The 11,512-nt window shown below is 50.9% G+C and overlaps 1 pseudogene; it reads left to right on the plus strand.

Annotated features, from left to right (window-relative positions):
* The first annotated feature begins 942 nt into the window (after positions 1-942).
* Positions 943-2,555, plus strand: LOC101084972 (annotated as a pseudogene).
* The last annotated feature ends 8,957 nt before the right edge of the window (positions 2,556-11,512 follow it).

The raw sequence follows: 11,512 nt of genomic DNA on the forward strand, positions 1-11,512 counted from the left end.
CACACACACACACACACACACAGAAAGGTTTTACCAGTTATCTGTCACCTCCTAGCCAGTCAGGTTGACATGGAAAAGTAACCATCACGACCTGCATTTATTTGGCGTTTGAGGACAGCCGGGGAAGGCACTGAGAGGCCACAGAGCTAGGGGCCAATCTGGGGAACTCTAAAGTGATCAAATGTGGCGGCCATGAGGATAACGATCATGAAACGTACACACTTTCAGCCCTCTCTAAATGGAACCCCCTAGACGTGGCAGCAGTCATTGTCAATTTCTGGCCCCTGTGCCCTCACTTTTACCACTCACCTGTGCCCCCCCTCAAGATTTCTTATAGGTAGCACTTGCATTTCTATGCCTGAGGATCTTCTCTTGCTACTGGAGCTCACTTCGCTGCTTGCATGGCAGGCCAGAAGAGCAAGGGAGTTAATTCTCCCCAGGAACCGCGCTCAACCAATGGCGTGTGTGAATTGGGGTCTAAATGCCCTCTTGTGTGGGGTCACTCTGAGGCACATCCTTCACGCTCGCTGCTGAGTTTTCTCAGCAGCGGTGAGCAACAAGCATCCATGTGGTAGTTGCCTTAATAAGGTACTCTTAGCTCCTCCCGGTGTTCCCTTCGCCTCCCTGCTGCCCAAGAACGGCTTGTCCTAGAATCCTTGTCTTAGGGTCTGCTTCTGAGGGAACCCCAACGAAGACAGGTCCCAACTGAGAGCACTGTGAGAAACAGCGCATAGAAGCAGACAGAAGAGCCATCAGTAATTCCGTCCACTTTTCTTTTTTGAGGAGCACTGCTGAGCCTCAAGGGCAAAAGCATGATTAAAAATAAGCAGTCATACTTGTTGGTACCCTCAACAGATGGGGGCCATTCAGTTAGTTTAGGACAAACGGCTCTACACGCTTCAGGTGTGGGCCCAGTGGCTCAGTGTTTACAGAATTATAGATGAAGTGGTTTTAATTCCTAAATCCTTGCTCTTGACTGGAAATAGTAATCCATTGCCACAGCTGTTGCCCAGGTGTAGACTCTTCTTATTTCTTGGTGGGACGATTACAGCAGTTACTTAACCCAGTCTCTCTGGCTCAGCCTCACTTCTCCTTAACGCATCCACACTGGTGTTGCCAGAGAGATCATTTAAAAATGTAAGCCAAGCTCTCTGCTCCTGCCTCTTGGACAGACAGACGCTTCTGGTATAGTGCCAGCAGCGTCCCTGAGACATGATGGTGAAGGCCGGAGTCAATGGACTTGGCTGTTGGGTGCCTGGTCACCAGGGCTGCTTTAACTCTGGCAAAATGGTTATTTTTGCCATCAATGACCCCTTCACTGACCTCAACCATACGGTTTACATGTTCTAGCATGATTCCACTCATGGCAAATTCCATGGCACAGTCAAGGCTGAGAACGGGAAACTTGTCATCAGTGGAAAGCCCATCTCCGTCTTCCAGAAGCGAGATCTCACCAACATCAAATGGGGTGACGCTGGTGCTGAGTATGTTGTGGAGTCCACTGAGGTCTTCACTACCACGGACAAGGCTGGGGTTCATGTGAAGGGTGGGGCCAAGAGGATCATCACCTCTGCCCCTTCTGCCGATGCTCCCATGTTTGTGATGGGTGCGAATCCTGAGAAGTATGACAACTCCCTTGAGATTGTCAGCAATGCCTCCTGCATCACCAACTGCTCGGCCCCTCTGGCCAAGGTCACTCATGACAACTTTGGCATCATGGAGGGACTGATGATCACAGTCCATAGCATCCCTGCCACCCGGAAGACCATGGACGGCCCCTCTGGGAATCTGTGGAATGACGGCCGAGGGGCTGCACAGAACATCATCCCTGCTTCTACTCGTGCTACCAAGGCTGTAGGCAAGGTTGTCCCTGAGCTGAATGGAAAGCTCACAGGCATGGCCTTCCATGTCCCTACTCTCAACATGTCAGTTGTGGATTTGACCTGCCGCCTGGAGAAAGCTTCCAAGTAGGTGGGGAAGCAGGCATTGAAGGGCCCCCTCAAGGGCATCCTGGGCTACACTGAGGACCAGCTTGCCTCCTGCTACTTTAACATTGACACGCACTCTTCTACCATCGATGCTGGGGCTGGCATTGCTCTCAATGACCGCTTTGTCAAGTTCATTTCCTGGTATGGCAGTGAAGTTGGCCATAGCAACCAGGTAGTGGACCTTATGGCTCACATGACCTCCAAGGACTAAGAGCCCCTGGACCACCAGCCCCAGCAAGAGGAAGAGGAAGAGGAAGAGGAAGAGGAAGAGGAAGAGGGAGGCCCTTGGCTGCCTGGGATCCCTTGCTTCAACTCATCCCCCAACACACTGAGACTCTCCCAACCTCCACAGTTTCCATCCCAGACCCCCTGAAGAAGTGGAGAGGCTTGGAGAGCTCTACCTTTTCATGTGCCATCAATAAAGTATATTGTACCCAACCAAAAAAATGCAAACCAAGTTATGCTTCAAATCCTTAAGTATTTCAGGGCGCCTGGGTGACTCAGTCGGTTAAACATCCAGCTTTGGCTCAGGTCATGATCTCACGGTTTGTGGGTTTGAGCCCTGTGTTGGGCTCTGTGCTGACAGCTCAGAGCTTGGAGCCTGCTTCGGATTCTGTGTCTCCCTCTCTCTCTGCCCCTTCTCTGCTTGCATTCTGTCTCTCTGTCTCTCTCTCTCAAAAATGAGCAAACAGTAAAAAAAGAATTCAAATCTTTCCGTATTTCCCAGCCAGGGAATATCTCAGATGTCCTAGGGGATTTATGCCCTTCAAGTTTTCCTTTTCTCTCCCGCATTTCAGTTTCTATTTTTCTGAATATGAAACATGAATTTTAGAATTACTTAATTATTCCCACCTGTTAAAGTTGAAGCGTTTGCTCCCTTCTGAGTGGGTGTGCACAGTAGTTAGGAGATGAGAAGAAGGAAAGCTCTCTTGAAGCAATTACTCAGCTGGGATATCAAGGGACCATTGATATGCATGGTGGAGTTTTTAGCTATTATACTATTTTATTTTTTTTTCAACGTTTATTTATTTTTGGGACAGAGAGAGACAGAGCATGAACGGGGGGAGGGGCAGAGAGAGAGGGAGACACAGAATCGGAAACAGGCTCCAGGCTCTGAGCCATCAGCCCAGAGCCTGACGTGGGGCTCGAACTCCCGGACCGCGAGATCGTGACCTGGCTGAAGTCGGGCGCTTAACCGACTACGCCACCCAGACGCCCCCAAGCCTCTTCGTTTCTAATAAATCCGGGCTCGGTGGGGCTGCTGGGCATCCTTTCGTTATGTGTGATGAATGTCAGAATATCTCTAATTAAATATTCTGAAAAGGTGCTCTAAGCTTTTTGGAATTTTGTCTGAGCAAATCTCCAGGGACAGGGAAATAAAAAGTTAGGTCTTAAAAGTCTACTTTTCTTTTCTGCTTGAAAGGACTCGAGTGCCTTCTACCAACTTCATCTAAATACTTCCCCGAAGAGGAGGCTGCAGGTTAAGTGGGTAGCCTTTAATGCCTTCCAGGAGGGTTTAATTATTTAACTCAGCTCCGGGTGAAAGCAGTTTCAGCAAAGCAATTCGGGCAAACGTAAGTTGGCCAAGAAGAAAATTTTGGTCAAAACGAACGCTTCTCAGTCATTGAGTTTTCGTGTGTCAGTCATTTTGGCGGACTGGGAGAGAGGTTTTGCCACCCTCGATACATTTCTTGGGCATTTTGGGGTCTCTCCTCCCCTTCCTTTTTTAAGTACAGGGAGCTCCCCCTCCCTCTTATGCACTGGATACTTAGGACTTAATTTTCGAACAATGATTCCAGCCCTGCACTGTGTATGATGGTGAAAAATTGGAAACATCCTAAGTGATTAGCAAAAGAATGTTAGTTGAGATAACCTCCGTGTCCAACAATAAGTGGACTGCTCCAATGAATTGTGGTGTGTTTTAAAGAAATATGAAAATCCTCATCTATTGCCCCCAGATTAGCTATTTATCAAGATTCAGTCTTGATAACCCTGTTGATCAAGAGTTACAGATGTGTAGCCCATTCTTATAGTAAAGACATATAGACACACACAGGAAAAAATCTGGAGGATGTATACCTTGGTGATTGTTTCTGCTGGGTGTACTTACACGGGGGTTCTTTATAGTTACCTTTGGTTTGTCTATTTTTGCCTTTTAACAAAGATCCATTGTTTTTTTGGTAAAAATAATTTGAGGGGCACATGGGTGGCTCAGTTAAGCATCCAACTCTTAATTTTGGCTCAGGTCATGATCTCACGGTTGTGGGATCGAGCCCCGCATTGGGCTCTGTGCTCGGCATGGGGTCTGCTTGAGATTTTCTCTCTCTCTCTCTCTCTCTCTCTCTCTCTTGCTCTGCCCCTTGCCCCAACTTGCACTCTCTCTCTCTCTCTAAAAAAAATAATAATGATAATGTTAATAATAATAATAATTTGAGAGACATTCTTAATAAAATAAACTATAGAAGAGAATGATCTGGAATTTTCTTGCTTTAGGGATGGAGACTTGTTGCCTACATCACCGTGATGGCATCTGAGGGAGGAGTGCTCTCGGTCAGGGGGGGTGCCTCTCTTCTGTGGCTGGATGGGGCTTGGGACCGGGTTCTGACCTTAGCAGAAGGACTATGTGATCCTTCCAGAACATCTCCTTAAAAACGTCTCACTGTCTATGGTCTTTGCCCTTCCCTTCTTCTGTCCTGCCTGAACTGGGATGTGATGCCTGACCTGCCAACAGTTAAGACCAGGGAAAATTGACTGAATATAAACTAAACAATAAAGGAAAAAGTAGCAAACCTCCCTGGCCAGAACATGAAGATATTTCGAAAGACAGACAGGAATTCATAGAGCTTGTAAAATCACCCCCAAAAGGCATTAGAATTGCTAATATTATTTTTTTTTAAAAAAGTCAGCAACTGGGGACCTTTATGTAGCAGCATGAAGATAAGTACCAAGTGGGAGTTTTTTCTCAGGTTGGTTGGAAATGATGACTAACGTTACTCCGGGAAACAAAACCTCAAGTTTCCCCACATCGTAAGGGCAGAGAATGGCCAGCTGTTGGGAATGGCAACCTTCCAAAATGACTCACTGAGGGGCAACGGACAGATCCTATTCCACCACCAACTCCAGTCTCGCAGAATCCCTCTGACCCCACCCTACACTCGCATTCCACCTCCCAATATAGGACTTGGACGGAGACAAGTGGTCTTCTAAGTAGGAGAATAGGACAAAGAACAACTATGTCTCATCTTTTCTTTCACGGGGATGGGGAGGAAGCTCCAAGACAGGGAGAAGGAACTGGACCCGGAGACATTCATCTGTACGGCTTGGGAGTACCTTCGAGAAGGGCGGGCTGACATCTCATCTTCTGGCTGGGCCTGGAGAAAGCACCCCGGAAGAATTCAGGAAGACAGATGCCTAAGCCAGGCAGGAACAGGGACCATCCCTTTAAATTTTCCATTCCCAGAGGGACAGGAAATAGATCCCACTTAAGTTGACAGATTCCAGGATTCTAGTCCTTCTTGAATTGATGAAGTGGGCATAGGGCTCACTGGGGTCCATCATAGCAAGAAGCAAAGAGCCTAGGCCTCCCTGAAGTGTAGCCTAGACTGCTCCCGGGGGGGGGGGGTCATCCTGAAGATGGGGTCACTCGTCTTGAGGGACCCCACACACCTTGGGAAATGGAGTCTCACATCAATGAAGCCTGTTGAGAACATCAACCATCCATATCCAGACCACAGAAAACACCTAGAACACTAATTATAACAAACCGTGGAAAGGGTCGTGTGTCCACTAGGCCTTTATGGAGACAGTCCATTCCCCTGATCTTTCCTCCCACCCTAACACTAGAGGGGAGAGCACAGGAGGGAAGCAGGGGAGGAGTCAGGGAGGGCCCACCATACCCCCATCATACTCCAATTTAGCCTGGGCTTGGTGGGGGGTAGTGGGAATGGGGAGCTTTGATCTGATTTTGAAATGGAAGGATTCCAATAAACAGGACTGAGCGAAAGGACTCAAATCAGAGGACTCTGATAACTGGAAATAATTGAAGAGCGGTGGGCTGAGGTTGAAATGGCATTAGGGAAGCTCACTCCTCTGTGGGAGAGGGTGGCAGAGAGCGGGTAGGGAAGGCAGATTCATTTTGCACTTACACTCCAATGTGGGACTCCCCCCCCTTTTAACCAATTCTCATCCTTTTCAGAAAAACCACCCCGCTGACCATCCTGTTTCAAACCCCACGGCGCATCCTCCTGAGGTCTTGACAGGCCCTTGTGATGAAGAGGTCACACAGGGCAGGGGGTAGAAGAAAGGTCTAGAAAGGCACCTTGTGGTATATCGTGTCACATACATTTTGTGAACCATTTCCCATTCTCTTGATCTCACCTGCCCCTGGGACCTCTGACCACCTGACTGCTGCGGCAAACATTTTCTCAAGGACACCAGTCACTTTCAGGAGGGCACAATTCCACAGTCCCCTAGCCCTTTGTTGTCCTGCTCTCCTTCTAACTCCTGCCCCGGGGCAGCACCTGCGGCGGGAGCCTGGCTCTGCTGTGAGATCTGCTGGGTCTGCAGCCCAGAAGTGTGGGGGCTCATGCCCCGTGAGCAGCCCTCCGAGCCCTGAGAGAGGGGATCTGTAGGTACATTCCCCTCTCCTCCAGGGACAGCACCTCTCAGAAAGCAAGTGTTGGAGATTGAGCAGTCATGCCTGCCGCCGGCATTCCTCCCTCTCCTGCTCGCCCCTGTCCTCCTCACTCCGACTTCCCTGGGATTGTCGTCTTAGATAAGGAGTCGTCCAGAAGCCTCCGCCTCGGGCCGCGTGCTTCTGGGGGAACCGGGGCTGGGACAGGTGTGCAAACCTGCCTTGATTTTCAAGGTGTTGCTTCCTCGATTCCTCTGCCGGATTCGGATTCGCCTTGGGAATCGGCTTGCGCGTGAGCGCTGGGGATGCCTCCAGCTAGAGGCAAGCAAGCAGGCTGCGGGTCTGCACCATGCCAGGGGTCCACGCGTCTGCAGGCGAAGGCCAAGTGGAACCGCTCTCCGGCCCCAGCCTCAGCGTGACTGCGGGGCTGGACGACAGTCCCGGGGGGCCCTCCTCCTCCGAGCAGAGGAAGGGAGACTGTCCTTCGCTTCGCAGATAGAGTCAGGTTGAATGACAGTCACTGGGGAAACAAAACCTCTCTCTAGACATTGTTGCTATAGTCACTGCCGAGACTAAAACCGAACCTGACAAGCTTTTCCGACAAAGGAAAATGACGTCCTTCAGTGTGCTGAATTAAAAGCAAACTACCCATTTTGAAAGAGAGAAAACCTGTTCCAGCTCTGGGATGCCTGCTAACACAATGAGGCGAAACCTTTAGATAAAACCCCCCACGCCACTTGAGCATCCCAAGGCTTAACACGGTGTAGTTTACCAAAAGAATAAATTCCACGCCGAGGTCTTTGGGCTCCACCCAGCTGATTCCTTTTGCAAGGACACAGTATCCGATCCTGTACAACAAAAGGCAAAACCATCTCTACTAATCTTCAGCTTTCTTCCTCCTCTTCTTCTTCTTCTTCTTCTTCTTCTTCTTCTTCCTCCTCCTCCTCCTCCTCCTCCTCTCTCCTCCTCCTCCCTCCTCCCCCTTCTTCTTCTTCTTTCTTCTTCTTCTTCCTCCTCCTCTTCCTCCCTCCTCCTCCTCCCTCCTCCCCCTTCTTCTTCTTCTTCCTCCTCCTCCCTCCTCCCCTTCTTTTTCTTCCTCCTCCTCCCTCTTCCTCCTCCTCCTCCCTCTTCCTCCTCCCTCCTCCCTCTTCCTCCTCTCTCCTCCCCCTTCTTCTTCTTCTTCTTCTTCCTCCTCCTCCCTCCTCCCTCCTCCTCCTCCCTCCTCCTCCTCCCTCCTCCTCCTCCTCCTCCCTCCTCCTCCTCCCTCCTCCTCCTCCCTCCTCCTCCTCCCTCCTCCCTCCTCCTCCTCCCTCCTCCTCTTCTTCTTCCTCCTCCTCCTCCCTCCTCCCTCTTCCTCCTCCCTCCTCCCTCTTCCTCCTCTCTCCTCCCCCTTCTTCTTCTTCTTCTTCCTCCTCCTCCTCCTCCCTCCTCCTCCCTCCTCCCCCTTCTTCTTCTTCTTTCTTCTTCTTCTTCCTCCTCCTCCTCCTCCCTCTTCCTCCTCTCTCCTCCCCCTTCTTCTTCTTCTTCTTCCTCCTCCTCCTCCTCCCTCCTCCTCCTCCCTCCTCCTCCCTCCTCCCCCTTCTTCTTCTTCTTTCTTCTTCTTCTTCCTCCTCCTCCTCCCTCTTCCTCCTCCCTCCTCCCTCTTCCTCCTCCCTCCTCCCTCTTCCTCCTCTCTCCTCCCCTTCTTCTTCTTCTTCTTCTTCCTCCTCCCTCCTCCTCCTCCTCCCTCCTCCTCCTCCTCCCTCCTCCTCCTCTTCCTCCCCTTCTTGTTCTTCTTGTTCTTGTTCTTGTTTTCTTCTTCCCATTCAACCATCAGTCCCCTTGCAACTAGGCTCCAGAAAGCTGAGTAGAGCCAGGATACCAATGACATGAGTCTGATTCACCTCCAGCGTGGGAGGAAGACAGAATGGAAGAGTCTTCAGGGTTAGTAAAGCAAACTGACATCATTGTCTCCCCAGAAGGCGCCCAAGGCTGTTCAGGGGCGAGGGGTGACGTTTGCAGAGGGCCCCTGAGCACTATCCAGGTAACCAAAGACATAGCTAAAGAGCTGTGGCTACCGCAGTCTGGGGAGTCTGGGAATTCACCCAGAGCGAACTGGGTGGGTGTGCGCCTTCCTCACTGAGCGAGGAGTGAGCCACCGCCTCTTTGATATCGGTGTGGTGTCCGGGGAAGCACACGCAGGCTGCCAAGAGTCCCCAGAGGAAATGATTCTGAGGATGTGGGGCTTGGCCGCTGTCACTGTCCAGTTCCTGCAGGCCCCCTGGAGTCCTGGCACGGAGCATCCGGAGGAAGACCCCCCGGGGGGCAGTGACGCTAACCAGAAGTCCAGGGGGCCAGGACTACCCACTGAGATCACCCAGCTAAGGGCTGCACTTGAGAAGGGAGCCTCAGTAGGAGGCTTCGGACCTCCCACCCTGGCTCACTCGGTAAGGAAGGCAGACATGGTTTTATGCTTGAGCCTCCGGGGATGGCAGAGGTGGTTCCCGAGTCCCCCTGGGAGGAGGTGATGGTGGCAGTAGCGAGGTGGGAGTGCTGAAAGTCTCATCAGCTGCTTACCGCCTCCGCTGCCTTCCAGGGGACTTCTGGGTCAGAACGGCACAGCCCAGATAAAGCTCCCTCCACGGAGACCCTGGTCCCAATCCCTGTGCTGTTTATGGGCGAGGAGCTATTTGGTGAGTTCAGGGTAGTTCGAATGGTTGGACCAGACCCGCACTCTCCGCACAATGACTCGAGGGGAAAATCCCCCACCGGGACATTTCCCCCAGAATCTTCCACTCACACAGATTGGAGGCTGGCACAGACCATAGGCGTGTGGTTGATAGGAGCCAAACTCCCCCCCCCACCGAGACACCAAACTCCCTTTTGTGCTAGTCCCTGAGTGACTTTTGGGTTCCTTCCTTTGGCCTCCGTATTTGACGATTCTTCTTTCAGACCATTCACGGCGTATCCCAAGGTAGGTCTTTAGAGTTCGACGTGTTTCTCTTTTGAGAGCTGATTCTCAAGAAGCCCACTCCCCAAAGATCACCTCTGTGGACTCCTCTCAACATCCATCTCTACTCCTGGCGACCTGTGGACCTGCCCACGCGAAGGCCGCTGTGACCCAGGTGTCAGCTCAGCGAGGAGAGAGGGGAGGCGAGCAGAGCGACAGGGCAGGCGTCCCCCCCTTCACAGCTCTGCGGGGAGCAGCCGTGGGCCGCCCAGCAGGACTCTGGCTCTGGCTGAGGCTGAGGTTTATTCGGTTCTATTTACAAGTGAACACAATACCACCCCCTCTCCTTAGCCACTTAGCTCCTGTTACTCTAAGAGGAGCTGAGATATGAGCAGTGTTCCACACTTCCTCCCACGAGATCGGATAAAAGAAGAACCAATTCGGTGACTCAGGGCTTCCTTCTCCCACTGACAATCCCACCCTCCAGCCCGAGGGGTGCACACCTTCCCAGGATTGCACTAACCCCATCCCGGAGGCTGGAAGGATTCTCTAATCAGGGCGGGGGAGGGAGTGAGTCCTGCCTCCTCCAGCCCGGTCAAGTGCTTTTCCCCCCCTGGGGGCCTAGCCTGGTGTAAAGGGTGTCAAACCATTTATTTCCCTAGTCTGGAAGCCCGGGGACTTTCTAGGTATTAAAGGGAGTTTTTAAAAAAAATTTTTTTTTCAACGTTTTTATTTATTTTTGGGACAGAGAGAGACAGAGCATGAACGGGGGAGGGGCAGAGAGAGAGGGAGACACAGAATCGGAAACAGGCTCCAGGCTCCGAGCCATCAGTCCAGAGCCCGACGCGGGGCTCGAACTCACAGACCGCGAGATCGTGACCTGGCTGAAGTCGGACGCTTAACTGACTGCGCCACCCAGGCGCCCCTGAAGGGAGTTTTTAATCAAATGCTGCGATTGGGTAGAAGCTAGCAAAATTGAAGTGATTATTATGCCTAAATGTAGAACATCTATTCCAAACCCTCATAGAAATGAGGTGGGTTTTTTTTGTTTTGTTTTGTTTTGTTTTAAATCATCCATTTGTTTTATCCTTGCTTCCTTTTTTTCAGGGGTGTTGACTTAGAATTCTATTTCTTCGAGTCCCACCAAGACTCTGGTCTGTGGCTCGTGTTGTGCTGTCTTACCAGACATGTGACATTTTTGATTGTGTTTCCGGATGTCGTCCACTTCACGGCCCATTCTTTTTTCTGGCCTCCACAGACTCCTTGTCCGGGTTCTCAGCCCGGCGGTCTGCTGAGCGTGAGGCTTAGGAAAAGGGAGAAAAAAAAAAAAACAAGACTAGAGCCCCTGAGCTGTAAGGCCTCACAGGGAAAAACTCACTGTGCGTTTATGGGAGAAAGCTATCTTCACTCCCCCTCTTGGAAAAGACAAAAATGAAAGAGCGTGGACATCTAACAGCCAAGTCTGAACTTTGTTTTATTCGGGAGTGAAAGATTTGACCGGAAAAAGGAGGAAGAGTCAGTAAAGAGGACCGGTGGAAAGCACAGGCTTTAATGGAGACAGAGCCAGCTCTGCTGGGTGATTAAAGGGAACTGACTTAACCTCTCTGAACGTCTGTATTCTCCTCTAGAAGGCAAGTGGGATAACTCCTCACAGCGGAGTGAAGATTAGCGGACGGGTGCTTAGCACACAGCCTGACACGGAGAGGCAGATAAAAATCACAATCCCCCCAAACTAAAAGTGAACCCAGCAATTGGAGTGCTTCCTTCTCTCCTTCCCTCCCTTCCTTCTGTCCTTCCTTCCTTCTTTCATTCCCCCTTCCTTTTTATGGTGGTAAGATAGCCACAACATAAAATTTTAACCAGTTTTAAGCGTGTAATTAAATACATTCATGTACGTACATTAAATGTACATTAAATACATTCACGTTGGCACGTGAGCGTCGCGACTGGCCATGTCCAGAA

This window comes from Felis catus, chromosome B3 (assembly GCF_018350175.1).
Source record: "Felis catus isolate Fca126 chromosome B3, F.catus_Fca126_mat1.0, whole genome shotgun sequence".
Classification (NCBI taxonomy): domain Eukaryota; kingdom Metazoa; phylum Chordata; class Mammalia; order Carnivora; family Felidae; genus Felis; species Felis catus.